The following is a 15474-nucleotide window of genomic DNA, read 5'->3' on the forward strand; positions in this document are numbered from 1 at the left end:
CCATCCTTGCTCATTTCATTGGATTGTATTGACTTCACTCAAGGTTGCTATGATCTCAACATCAAATGCATTGGTCTTGATATCCTTACTTATGTTTGCAATGATATCAACATCAAATGCATTGACCTTAGTTTCTTCACTTTCATTTGCAATGATTTCATCATCAATTACATTGACATGTTCACCTTCTCTCAAGGTTGCATTAGTCTCATCACTATATGTATAAACTATGTTAATTCTCATTAGGATTATCATACATTCCTCATTGAATGCATTATTCTCAATTAGGGTTACAATGCATTCCTCATTTAATGCATTAAATTTAATTAAGGTCACAAAGATATCATCACCAATTAAGGTAACCCAACTAAATTCATTTAGTAGTGAAATGATCTCAATATCAATTGTCTTGACCCTAATCTTATTATGGTTAATTTTACAATTACCATATCTCACATGATGATCAATAACTTCACAAACAAAACAATTATAACAATAGCCATTGAATTGTTCATTAATATTCACCATTGTACTCTTAATATAATCAATAAACTCAAACTCACAAAAATATGACAGCAAACACATTTCATTCAACTTCTTGAAATCTACACATTTAGAAATAAGAAATTTGATGATACCAATCTCCTTGAGTATGTAATTCCATAGAGTAGTCTCAACCTTTGTTGATAAAGGCTTTAGATCCATATTCACATTCATGTAGCGCACGTCAAAATAGAATTTTCTTTGATCTCCCTTGGTTATGTGTTAACACAAACCATATTTGAAAACGAAGGATTTGAAAGTTGTAGAAGATGAACAAATTTCTCTCATTGTTGATTATGCAAAACAAAAAAAGAATGTAATTAGAAATAGAGATTTTAACTGTTGGGAATTTATGGCTTTACACTTTCTTAATCAACAATGCATACTAGGAAAAGTTAAATATTACAAACAATAGAAGCTAATTAAGGACCTTATTCAAAGTATGAATGCAAATCTTTATAATCAAATAAACATGTTCAGGTATGGACGCAAATCTTGATAACAAAGAATTAAGTGATTAAATGATTATAAGATGAACTTAAAAACATTTAATTATCAATACTAACAACAGAAACACAATAGAATGACAAAATAAACACGGTGATGCGAGCTAGTAACGTTGGGTATGAGCTCAAGTGTATGCTCTTCCCGACCACACTCACCGGGCCAGCAAAGAATTGGTTCACCAAATTCTGAAGACATTCGATCTCGTCATGGGAACAACTATCCAGAGAATTCAAGAAACAATCCCAAGCTGTGAAGAGCATCAAGCCTAAGGCATCCACATTGACCAACGTCAACTAGCAGCCAGGGGAGTCACTGAAAAGCTACTTGGCAAGGTTCAATATAGAAGTGGCATGAGCTTGCAATGTCGACAACGACGGTCATCTCATGGTAGTACAGGCTAGATTATTGTAAAGGAGTCCCCTTTGGGGCGACATGCAGAGAAAAACTGTGAGTTCAATACTCGGGCTTAGAGGTTTGTCAATGTAGAAGAAGCAAGGTTGGCACTCAAGCTAACTCCAGCGCCCGTAATAACTACAACAAGAAATGTTAACTTAGCCACCACCTAGACTATGCCCTCCACAGTGCGATCCTCAGGAGATAACCCTTCTAAAAGAAATAAGAATGAAGGGAGGAACTCAGAGGTTGACTGGGATGAGAAAAAGAAGGGACAGAAAATACTTCTCCATTTATACAGTGTATACTGAGCTCACAGATACTCAGGAAAATATACTTGTTGCGGATGAAAATCAGGTTCCTTTCAGGCAACTTGATGTGATGCAAAACCAGAAATGCAAAAGGGATTCAATCAAGTTATGCAGATTTCACAGGGATATAGGACATACCACTGATGAATGCATACAATTAAAGGATGAGATCAAAGGTTTAATATCAAGAGCCTACCTCGGGCAGTACGTCCGAAACCAAAATCAGGCCCAGACTTCACTTGGACAAAAGGCAACTCTGGCCCAACAATCTGCAGCCCCACATGTGAGAGAGGATAATCGACCTCCCACAATCGATGGAGAAGATGTAATAAACATCACAGGAGGACCACTAATCGCAGGGTCGGGTAGGAATTCTCAAAAGAGTTATGTCAAGGAGCTCAAAATAAGGGATGGATCAACCTATGAGCATGAACCCCGAGCTTTGAAACAACATAGGGTTGAGTCCCAACCCATTACTTTCACCGAAGAGGATGCCTGACACATCCTGTTTCCTCATAATGACCCTTTGGTCATAACCTTTCACCCTGCCAATAATAGGGTGCGTCGAGTCCTGATCGAGAATGGGAGCTCGGTCAACATCCTATATAAGGCAACCCTAGAGAAAATGGGATTGTCTGATCGAGACCTATAGGCCTGTGCAACAATGCTACGGATTTTCAGGAGAGGGAATCACCAGTATGGGGTTTATCAAGCTCCCAGTGACCTTGGGAAACTATCTAGTCTCTATAACCAAGATAATGGAGTTCATCGTGGTAGACACCCCTTCCACCTACAATGTACTGCTCGGGAGACCAGCCTTGATTGGGCTGGGGGCAGCTACACCTATTAGGCATTTGGTCGTGAAATTCCCAATACCCAGTGACATTGGGACATTGAAAGGAGACCAATTGGCCACCCGAGAATGCTACATCGTCTCAATGAGGGGTAAGGGCCAAGCTAGTGCGCAAGCAATGGTTATTATTGAGGAAATATGCGAAGCAATATACGAAGTCGAAGAAGAAATCAACCCAACAATAGATGAGGACAGGGCTGATCTCGGGCAAGTTGAAGAGCTCGAAGACATCCAGCTCGATGATAAGGACACCACAAAGGTGGTGAAGATTGGGATGAACCTCCCAATGGATGCGAGAAAACAATTAATCCACTTCTGGAGGGAAAATCAGGATGTATTTGTATGGTCACACTCAGATATGATTGGGATTAGCCCAAATATAATAAGCCATGCATCGAACATCAACAAAAACTTCCCTCCAAAGTAGCATAAAAGAAGGCTCCTTGATGAAGAGAGAAAGAAGGCCTTGAAAGAAGAGGTCAAAAGACTAAAAGCAAATAGGTTTATCCGAGATGCTTTCTACCCAGATTGGATAGCCAACCCAGTTCTGGTCTCAAATCCCAATGGCAAGTGGTGAACTTTCTTTGACTATTAAGGCCCCAACAAGGCATGTCCAAAAGACTTTTTTCCCATGCCTTGAATCGATCAACTCATAGATGCTACCTTGGGTCACGACATCATGTCGTTCATGGACACATGTTTTGAATATAACCAGATAGCCATGCATGCACCTGATCAAGAACACACAAGCTTCATGATTGATAAAGGTCTATATTGATACAATGTGATGCTCTTTGGGCTCAAAAATGTCGGGGCTACATATCAAAGACTGGTAAATAAAATGTTTGCCGAGAAAAAAGGAAACAACATGGACGTGTACGTGGATGATATGCTGGTCAAGTCAAAAGACAATTGTAACCATGTTGATGATCTTGCAAATTTTTTTTCCATACTTTGAAAGTTCAACATGAAACTCAACCCACAAAAGTTCTCATTTGGAGTATCGTCGGGAAAGTTTCCCAGATTTATAGTAAACACTCAGGGCATAAAGGCAAATCCGGATAAGATAAAGGCTTTAATTGACATGCCTTCATCTTGAAAGCATAAAGATTTCTAGAGTTTAACTGGGAGAATGGCGACTTTAAGTAGGTTCATATCGAAATCTACAGACAGATGCCTTCCATTCTTTAATCTTTTGAGAGGGGGAAAAAATTTTAATGGTCAGACAAGTGCGAGCTCACTTTTCAAGCTATTAAAAAACATCTCGCTCAACCTTTTATCTTATCCAAAAAAGTCACAGGAAAAATATTTTTCTTGTACCTCTCTACAACCGAGCATGAAATTAGTGCGGTACTTGTTCGGGAGGATAAGAAAGTATAAACACATGTTTATTATGTCAGCAAAAGGTTACAGGGGGCATAGTCGAGGTATCCATTGATGGAAAAGCTAGCCTTATGCCTAATAAATGCATCTCGAAAACTCCGACCCTACTTCCAAGCACACCCCGTACATGTGTTGACTGATCAACCATCGAGGCAAGTATTGTCAAAACCTGAAGCATCCAGAAGATTATTGAAATGGGCGGTCGAACTTGGGCAGTTCGAGATCACGTATCACCCAAGAATGATGATAAAAAAAGACAGGCCTTGGCAGATTTCATAGTCAAGTGCAATGGAATTCGCAAAAAGGAAGTCGTAACCCTAGCCCGTGATTTGTGGAGACTTTACATCAATGGTTCTTCTAACGATAATGGTATAGGGGAAGGAATTATCCTAATTACCCCATCAGGAAAAAAGTTTCACACAACCTTAAGGTTTGGCTTCGAGGCCTCAAATAACGAGGCTGAATACGAGGCACTATTAGTAGGACTTCTGTAACGCCCTGGATAGCCAGGACCGCTACACTGTGTGTTTATAAAGTGCCAGACTCGCTAATCAAGTCATTAAAGTAAAAACGTGTTATTGAAATAGTAGAGGAACTAGGGTTAAAAGCGTTTTGGTCTCAAAAGATACGTTTTCATTGCTAGACATTGTTTATGTACATGGGATCCCCAAAAATGACAGTTTAAAAGCCATACTACAAAAGTTACAAAGTTTATATACATTAACAGCCATACTAAGGAAAAATGAGCAGTTAGGTAATCTCTGTCCTGACACACTCCTCGATCATGGTGATCGAACGGCTGGCTATGTACATTTCACTTCGGAGCTCTCCACCTCAGGACTGGTCCAGCTTGCTCTTGCCTTTACCTGCACCACGTAGCACCCGTGAGCCAAGGCCCAGCAAGAACACATATCAACAATAGAACATGCACATTTAGCTGTCAAGTTAATCTCACATATGGCATCTCATAAACTTCAAGCATATCAATAGTCAAGTATTTCATTTACAAAGCATATCAGCTCATATAACACAATGTACAAATGATAACCAGGGCTAGCGCTCACAAGCTGCTCCCTCTGTTATCCTTTCGTTTCTGGCTCCCAGTGACCAATTTGCGTCCCATGCGCTAAATTCATGAACGGTACTCTTAGACCGCTTACACGTGTCCCTTGGCATAATACCAACGATGACACAAAACAAATCTCGGGAGCACTTAGTCCCATCACATTCATACATTCGGGTGCAGTGTTCTTACCTTTCAATTTACTGATTTCCGATGCCACGTAGCCACAAGCACGGTCCTCTACCCCGAGCCTCTCCAAATTCCTAATCAAAACACAAATATAATATTCTTTGTCATTAACCAATCCAAGACTACCTTCCCGGTACCTAATCCACACTCTCGAAACCCCCAAAACCTTAGAATAACACCCCGGAGGCATCCCCCGAACCCCCAGAGCAAAGACCAAAAATTGCAAAATTTAACTCCCTGAAATTTGCCTTGTGCCGCGGCACCACATTCCTTGTGCCGCGGCACCCACCTCCAGAGACCCCTAGGCCGCGGCAAGCAAAAGCCGTGCCGCGGCACACCATCGCAGACCCAGATTTCTGGGTTTCCCTTCGCGGTTTTCCCAAGCCTAACTCACTCCAAATCATCCCAACTTCATACCCAAACCCCAAAACCTGTTTGAAACCCCACATAGACCAACCAACAACTTATAAACACTATAACCCAACTCATCTACACATTTATCCACAGAATTCACACCTAAATTCAAACTCTAACACTTAAATTGAAAGTTAAGAAAAGCACAACCAGTCCCCTAATTCCTTAAACCATAACAGCCATGAAATTGCAAATACACTTAATACCCTTACCTTTATCAGAAATTCGACTTGAGCTTCCTCCAATCCAAGCTTGAGCTAAGTTCCACCTTAACAAACCAGCTGAATCCCACACAAGAAAAACCATGGCTATTTCTCAATTCCTTTCAAAAACCAAATTCAGAACTTAACAAAATAGAGACCAATCCCTTACCTCAGTATAAACCTTGATATATGCTTGATTCCACCCCCTTAAGCCCTTCTCTAGCCCCAAAGAACTCAGTTCAGTTCCTCTCCCACCTTGCCTCTTAGGTTCTTGATTCTCCCTTTCCTTCTTGACCCTTCTAGCCTTTCAAGACTTAACTTCAGCTTTACTTAGCATAAATAAATCGTACATATCTTTTTCCCTCAGCCAAAGACTCTATATTACTACCAAAAGACTTTTTTAACCTTCCTCAAATATCCTTTTCTAACTAAACCTCAAGGGTACACTTGTCTTTTCACCAGCTTTGCAATTCTACCACTTTCCCCATAAAACTTGTTACCCTCTATAGTTACTAATAGTTACACAGGTTACCAAATTACCAGTTACCACTATCTAGCTTTCTAGGACCGTCTCGGCACGTGCATCACACTAGTATCACAGCACCCACGTGGTACGATTCACACATCATAATTATCACATAATATAATTCACATAGTCATATAACATGCTTAAAATCATAATCATGCATCTTAGTCATAATCATCACACATAATTCTCATCATGCCCTCCTGGCACACTAATCAAGGTCCTTAAGCCTTATTAGTGAATTTGGGTCGTTACAACTTCGAATAGCTTCCGAACTAAAAGAAATATCCATTCACTGCTATAGTGACTCCCAATTGGTTGTCAACTAGGTCCTAGGAGAATACCAGGCTCGGGGAAGTAAAGTGGCATCATACTTGGAGAAAGTAAAAGCAGTAGTCGGACAATTAAAATTTTACGCGATTGAGCAAGTTCCATGATAACACAATTCGAATGCAGATGTTCTAGCTCAATTCGCAACAACCAAGGAAGTCGATACACTCAATGTGTTACTAGTAGAATTTTTACCAGTACCGAGCATAGTCGAGCCTAACGAATATGTCGCCAACGTGATAGACTCACAACCTACCTAGATGATTCCCATAATAGACTACCTTGAAACTGGGAGCCTCCCAACAGACCAGAACGAGGATAGAAAGTTGATGTACAAGATACCAAGATACATTATCTTGGAGGGGAGATTGAATAGAAGAGGATATTCTATGTCATTATTAAGGTGTGTAACTCCACCGGAGGCTAGAAAAATCCTAGAAGAAACCCACAAAGGATTTTGTGGAGATCACACCGGGGGGCATAGTTTATCAAAGAAGGTAATTAGCCAAGGATAATTTTGGCTTACAGTAAAAGTAGAATCATTCGATTAAGTCAAATGCTGTGATAAATGTCAGTGATTCGCCTCAATCCCGTGAGCTCCACCAACCGAGATCACCATGATGAGCTCCCTGTGGCCATTCGTGGTATGGCGAATCGACCTCATAGGATCACTACCAACAGGAAAAGGGAGAGTCAAATATGTCGTAGTGGATGTTGATTACTTCACTAAATGGACCGAGGCCAAACCTGTAGCCACAATCACCTCAAAGAAGGTCTTGGACTTTGTGGTAAAAAATATAATTTACTGATACGAGATACCAAGGAAAATAGTATCAAACAATGAAACCCAGTTCGATAGCGAGCTGTTTACACAATTTTGCAAAAATAATGGGATAATCAAGAGTTTTCCTCAGTAGCTCATCCATAAGAAAATGGCCAGGTCGAAGTCGTAAACAAGACTTTGAAGAGCTCCATTAAGAAAAGGCTTGAAGAACCTAAAGGAAAATGGCCAGAAGAATTACCACAAGTCCTATGATTTTACAGAACAATAGCTGGAATCTCAACTGGATATACACCCTTCTCCCTAGCCTACAGCTCCCATTGAGGTCAAAATTCGAACAATCAGACGTGAAGCATACAACCAGACCTCAAACCAATCTCAGCTCGAGGAAACCCTAGATCTATTTGAAGAAAAACGAGAAGAAGCCCAGCTTAAAAATGTTGCATACCAGCAAAGGGCCACTAGATACATCAATAAGAGGGTTCAAGATAAACATTTTGGATTGGGAGATTTGGTGCTTAGACGTGTATTTTTGGCCACACAAGACCCTTCTGCAGGCGTGCTCAGGCCTAATTGGGAGGGACCTTACCAAATGGAATCCATCATTCGACCTGGTGTGTCTAAACTAGCAAGATTGAATGGAGAATTGGTTTCACGAGCTTGGAATGGTAAACATCTACGACCTTGTTACCAATAATGAAGGAATGATTATTTATTTGTAGCCAGGCTTGTATTTACATTTTGCTTTTCATTAATAAAGCATTTTTCCTTATTTCAATGGTATTTTTATTGTTATATTTATTTCAAGCTCATTAAATTCAATAGCCTAAGATTTTACAATCATAGGAAATTAAGGGGGCATAAGTGGTATACAATCATACCATAGGCTCGAAAATATAGCATCAATAAAAGTAATATTACAGTGGATTGATTATTAACCAAACACGAATTTAACAAGTCTGGAATAAACCAGCAAACACTAATTGACACAATTAAAATTTGGAATTCTAGATAAATCAACAAAATTCATAAGTTGAGACAAAGCTGGAATTTTTGCAAAAAATTTCGACCTCGAGACCATACTTGAGGATGGGGAAAAGTTACTATATTTAAACAAGAAATAGTTATACTAACGAGAGTACACACCAATAAGTATTTTTTAAATGTAAAAATACATGGTAAAAGTAGTATTTGAACTTATGCAATCGAATGAACTATGTATGAATATATAGAAGTTCAAACCTAAGCACGAAAGGGTATTTGTACAGAAACAAATATGAAAGCAGGTCCTTAATAATATGCTTGAAATATTCTGGTTCTAGAATATGATGCATAATGATAAGGCAAAGGTCATTTATAGATAATATGCATAAAGATTTTGAGAAAGAAATTTAAGCATAAGAACTACTAGTAAAATGTACGAGCCTTCAAATAAGATAAAAAAATAGCTTGAGCTTGAGCTATGATATAAATTGTCTCGACCAAAAAGGCCTAAATTAAAAGTATATTACAAAAAAAATGATAAGGGATGCAGCCCTCGTAAAATGGTTAAATCATCCTTGGTTGGCTATTCTCCTTTCTCCTCCTCGCCACCTGCCTCCAAGGTGGTGCCCGCAGTCACTTCATCTTCAGCCAACCGAGCCTTCCATTTGGTCAGAAACTTCCCTGTCCATTAGGAAAGGCGTGTTGATCTCAGGATTAAGCGACCACATTTTGTACGTGGCTCGGTCAGTGGCCCACTCTTTCTTGGCAATGAACTCTTTAAGGATACGTTTCTTCTCATCCTCAAGGATTTCATAGGAGGCACTCTTCTCCTCTTTAAGGGAGTTGATCTCAGCCTTGGTAGCATCGAAGTCAGCTGTCTTGGTGTCAAGCTCCGACTTTGGTGACTGGCTTCAGACTCGGCGGAGGCATGCTTATCTTGGGTGGCTTTCATGGCATCCTCGACCTTGGCTTGGGCCTCCCTGGCCTCTTTATGCAAATTTTTGGCCTTAGATTGAACTCAAGCTTGATGGGCATCATTGACCAGTTTCTCGTCGATCGCCGCCTTCGAGGACAAAAGGGAGTACTAGCGCATAAATCCAAGGAAGGCCTGAAGGGAAAAACAATAACACTTAGAGAATATAAAAATAACTGTGAAATTAAAGAGTTGAAGAAATAGAGCAAACTCACAGAAACCTCGAGCTCTAGAGACTAGTCGAAGAGAGTCATGGTGTTGTCTCCCCTCATAAACCTACACACGTTGTTATCAAGGTTGCTACATTACTGCTTGATTCACAACAACAAGTCGGAGCACAGGTCGGCTCCTAAGGCTTCAGCCTCATTTTCCAAAGGGTACTCTCGCATATGCGGCATGGTGCAAAACTTACGAACCACAGTGGGGGTCGAGGCACTTGCTAGTTTCGGGGCCTTGTGCTCCATAATTTTTTTACCTTTATCCCTAGTGAGGACTTTAATGGGTGGAGGAGGAGGAGGTGGAGTCTTCTTATTTGAGGGAGAAGGCGTCCTAGTATTTTGCTTGCTGGGGGCTGCCTTCAAGGTCACTGAAGGAGGGCCCTCAGCAACCCTTGCAACTATAGAAGAAGGAATGTCCTTCTTTGAAGAATCGCAGCCCCACTTGCTACCTCCTGCCTTAGGTGGCATCCGAGTTGTTGTGGAGGTTGGAGTCCATATCACCTGAAAAACAAGAAAACTTTATTCGTAACTGGTTATCGCAATGAGATCAAGAACAGTTAGTATGGAAACCTAACTGGAAGATTCCTTCAAGCTTAAGCTTGGGGACTAGGAAATTCCCTTATCTTTTAAAGAGTCTTAAGGAGTATCCTTTCGATAGGTGGGGGATAACCGCTCTCTCTTCCCACATCTCATTCAAACTATACGTGGTTTGGAATTTACCTAGCCAGCTATCATCCCTATGAATTCTAAAATCTACGCCCAACTATGTAAAAAATTTCTTTTAGGATTTTTTAACGAGAACGGGGACATTGGGCTCGTATTTTAAGTGGGTTGGAGACCACATGGATATATCAAACACAACTTTACCTCCATACGAGCTTAGGGATGCTTCGTCTTGGGCCTCGCTACTCAACCTAGAAGGCTCCGCTAGCATCAGGTTCGAATCTCGCTTTTTCTTCAAAGGATGAGGAGGGTGACATAGAGGGACATCCTCCCATCAAGCATACTTACGGATGGAGGAATCATCGGTGGACTCTTTCTCACTAATGAGCTTTCAGAGGCATAGTTTGTCCTCGTGCAAGAGATAGAGGAGGGATCATTGGCCATAAGGGAGCTTCAGCATTCTTTGTCTTGGACCGACCTTGTCCTGATTGGGCTTTGGGCGATCGTAGTTAGATGAAAAAAGATAAAAAGGTGTGAGTGTTCAACCTTTAAAAGTGAAAGAAGTAAAAATTGTTTAAGCGTAGAAAACTTATGAGGTTGATGGAATAAGATAAATTTAGATTCTACAAGGCCGCTAGTCCAGAAGAATTGCCTCTTGAAGTTAGGAGGATGGTTGGGGATATCCTCGAACAACCTCTTTTCACTAGGCTAGCTGGAGAGATAATAGAATATTTCTCCCGCTTTTGCTCGTGTGGGATTACTCTTCAGGCATAAAAGGTATAGGATCTCGTATGGAGAGGAGTCTTCCCATTTCATCTCGTGGTAGAGCGACTTCAGCGCAACCAGAACTCTGTAGGAGTTGGTTTGGTGTTCAAAGGGGGTTATGCCGACATAGTTTGTAAACTTCCTAAAATATGCATTCAGGAGCAGGAGTGCCCCATCTTGGATATGCTCTCGACTCCAAGGCGCGAGCTTAACCATTCTCTCAGGGTCATCCTCACCTGAAGCATAGCAGCTTCTTTCATCAAATTTAGGAGCTCGACAGATGAGCTCCCTGGACAGTTTTAAGTTGTGACAAGGGAGTTGTTCGATATCTGTTCCATGATGTGAACGGTACTCTTATACAAATCCACCTTGAAGAACTCACCTTGGAGACTGGGGATAGAAGAAAGAGGATGGGTGTTTGAAGGATGTTGGCTGGATGAGCTAGGCATGAACTTGAAAGAAAGTTGATATGAGGTATAGGCTATGGTAACTTTTTGGTGTGGATCTAAAGGGACAGGAAGAATCTTAAAGTCTGGTTATGGGTATACGGCAAATCGCAATATCCTTCATTTCCTTTCTTTGTGCTCAATGATTTGATTTCAAAAGTGTGCTCGAATGTCTTCTCGGTGGAGACATTCCTCGTGCTCCCGGATAAGGCAGTAGTTTCGATTGAAGGGAGATTCAGCCCGAGGAGAAGGTGGATGGTACGGGATTACAAGCTCAGGTCCCCACCGATTCACCGAAGACTGTGACATCTAACAAGAAAGAAAAAGGCGAGGACCCGTTACTTGCAAAGGATAAGGATGAAAACTCGAGGTCGAAAGCTGGAGACAAAAGGATTAAATAAGATAGATAAAACTTATCAAAACTCAAAAATTCGAGACTGAAGACTCGAAACGAGCAAGAAACCCGGTTGACGCAGTTTTTCACCAAAAGTAAATTTAGAAATCTAATAAGGATATTAGTGCCTATTTGTAAACCGTAATGAAATAATAAGAAACTTCTCTTACACACACAATTTTACGTGTTTCAATGGTTAAAATCAACTTAGTCCATGAGACAGTATTATTGCTTTTCTCTCACAATTTCTGCAGAGTTTTAGTAATACAAAAAGGTTGCCCCCTTCCCTGTCCATTATCCCTCACATTTACACTACAAGAAGTCTGACATTTACCTACATATATTTATTGGTAGCGAGAAATACCTTTTACCTATGCTTATTTTTTGCAATAGATTATGGGTAGGTGATTCTTATAGAAATAGTGCACGAGTATAAAAAAAAATAATTACCTACCATTAGTATTGGGAGGTAATTCTTTTACCTACGAATAATTTTGGAGGGAAATTTTTTGACCACTCCCGCTTAATTTTCCCTCCAATTTTAACATAATTTTTATATAATTTTTTTTATCGGTGATGTGTCTGCTGAGGTGTAGGGGCTGACATGTCAAATGAGAAGTACACATGGCTGATACACGTGGAAACACATGACATACACGGGGCACTAATAATAATATTTATTTATTTTATAAGAAAAAAATTAATATTTAACTTAAAATATAATTAATATTAATTTAAGTTTTATACCTAATATATATACTAAATATCTCTAACCTAAATCCACTAACCCTAACTCTCTCTTCTCCTCTCCTCAGCCGCACGAATACTCCCTCCTCTTCTTAGTCGCACCACTATCTTCAACTGCACTTGCCGCACCACTCTCCTTTTCTTCAATCTCTTTGGAACTGTTTAATCCCTTGAAATGAATACCAATGCCGACGATTTCTCAGTCGCTGCCGCCTCCAAATCTGAATAGTTTCCTCGGTTTCTAAGTTGTCTCAGCCGCTGCGGTCGTCTCCATCTTTGAATCGTCGCCTCCATCTTTGAATCATCATCTCAACCTCTGAAACAGCTACCCGAATTCAATTATTTTCTATAGGTATGAATAATCTCTATGTTTAATACCTAATTTCTATATTTTCTATGTTGTTTAATTGATTGAAAACTAATGCTTTTAACATTTTGACAGGGGCAGATATTGTGATTGTGATTCTGTTTTGATAGTGGTACCATATTGTGATTCCTGTTCTGTTTTCTTGCTCGGGTGATATGAAATTTTCGATACACTTGGCTTTGCCTTTGGGAGTTTCAGATTGTTGGCTTGGTGGTTTGGTGGCTTTGAGTTTCATTGTTGGCTGGTTGGCTTTGAGGTATGCTGTTATGATTCATTTTGATTAAATCCCCACTGTTCTGAAGGATTAATGATGATGCATTTTTTTGAGGCCTTCAGAACAGTGGGGATTTTGTTTAGTCTTTAAGTGTGTTTCACTGTCTTAATCTGCTTTATTAGTTTCATAGTTCTTAGGCTTTGAGTTGTGATTCATTATTTTGAAGTTTTGTTTTTGTTTATTGATGATGCATTGTTCAGTGGCCTTTTGATTGTTATTTGTAGTGTGTATTTACTATATGACTTAGATTTAGTGTTTTGGGAATTTCTGTTTTGACTATTTATGCTAAGTCTTTGAATTTCATTGTTTTAATACAGTATGTGTGTTTCATTGTCTTAATGTGCTTTATTTTGTTTCATAGTTCTTAGGCTTTGGGTTTCATTGTTCTAATATAGTATTTTGTTTTGGAGTTGTATTTTTTCTTAAAGACTTTGGCATTGTTTTAGTGTATTGTTTTGTACTGCACAATGTCTGCTGAATACATCTTTATCTCAGATTCCATCTTTTTTTTTTATGTTCAAGAATTGAGTAATTTTTGGCAGTGATGATTTATGTTCCAATGAAATGTCATTTGGTTTCAAGTTTTAATTTTGGTTTCAGGTTTTAATTATTTTGTAAAATTTACTACTGTGATTATTACTGCCTTTCTAGACTTTTTAAATGCTGAAGTTAGAAATTAGATTTTGGCCATTGATGTTTAATAATTGAGTATTTTTTGCTGCTGTCATGTTTTGTATTCCAAAGAAATGAAGCTTTCTTTGGCTTTATGCTTGTCTTTTTTCATTTTTGGCCTATGATGTTAGAAAATAGTGATTATTATGTTGGTGATTATGTGACTTCTTATGCTGGTATATCAAGTCATATAAATGGCCTTAATAATAAGTCTATTATAAAAGTTTTGAAATCCTTGTGATGAATAAAGTGGGGATATTTTATTTGCAATAATTGAAATTATGATGTAATAATGTAATAATTGAGATCATGATGTAACATTGTATTAATTTTGAAGAAAAATAAAGTTTAAATAATCAGAATATATATATATATATATTAAGTTTATCATTAGTTGTAAAAGGTTGTATGTTTTAAAAGCATAAATGAAGTATTTTTTCCTATTAAAAAATGGTGTTAGTGTTAATCTTTAAGTAAAGTTCTATTATAATTTTTAAGTCTATTCTCGTGGCTCAACTCCTAATTTATTTTAAATTTCTAATTTACATAAAAAAAAATTATGAAAAAAGACTAGGAAAATATGCTTATATAAAGGACTTTTATGAGAAATTTCAAATAAAGTAAACTTAGAAAGTGAGCTTTGATGATTAATTTAGAATTCAAAATCATAAAATTATGTTAGAAAATGGGCTTTAATTCATAAAATGTAAATAATGGAAATGAGAAAATGGGTCATAATTCATAAAATATGAATTCATAAAATTGTGGTAACTTTAGAATTCAATTTATAAAATTGTGTTAACTTAGACAATGAGCTTTTTTCATAAAATTAAAATAAAGTAAATCTGAAAATGGGCTTTAATCCATAAAATTTAAATAATAGAAATGAGAAAATGGGTCTTATTTCATAAAATTGTGGTATTTTTACGATTCAAATTCATAAAAATGTGATATTAACTTGCATGATGAAACTACTATAAAATGCATTGATGATCAAATGAGAAAGCTTGGAAGAATTTCAAGTACAAGTTACATGGATATTTCAAAGATATTGGAGGAGAAGAAGATGTTCAGATGGCAAAGAGGAAACAACATCCCGATTCGAAGGATGATCGCCAACAAGACTGGGAGATGTTTTGTGATTGCTAGTTTTTTTTTAATTTAAGGTAATTATTTATTCTCTTGAAATAATTACAATTTTATTAGTGTTATTAATAACTTCTGTTATTCTCTTTTTCAGGAAAGGTCAATGAAGAATGTTGTCAATCGTTAAAAGAGAAAGTGAGAGTCTAGAAATGGATTAGTTTCAACATCGCGACATCACATTCGATGGGGAATGGTGTTAGCATCTCCCACTGACCAAATTGAGACTTGGTGTTTGAAACATTATGATGAAAAAAGGGAGTATGGACTGGACTAGTTTTACCAAAAATATAAGTAATTTAATTTTTAATTTTATAACTTATTATAATTAT

This window comes from Humulus lupulus, chromosome 3 (assembly GCF_963169125.1).
Source record: "Humulus lupulus chromosome 3, drHumLupu1.1, whole genome shotgun sequence".
Lineage (NCBI taxonomy): Eukaryota > Viridiplantae > Streptophyta > Magnoliopsida > Rosales > Cannabaceae > Humulus > Humulus lupulus.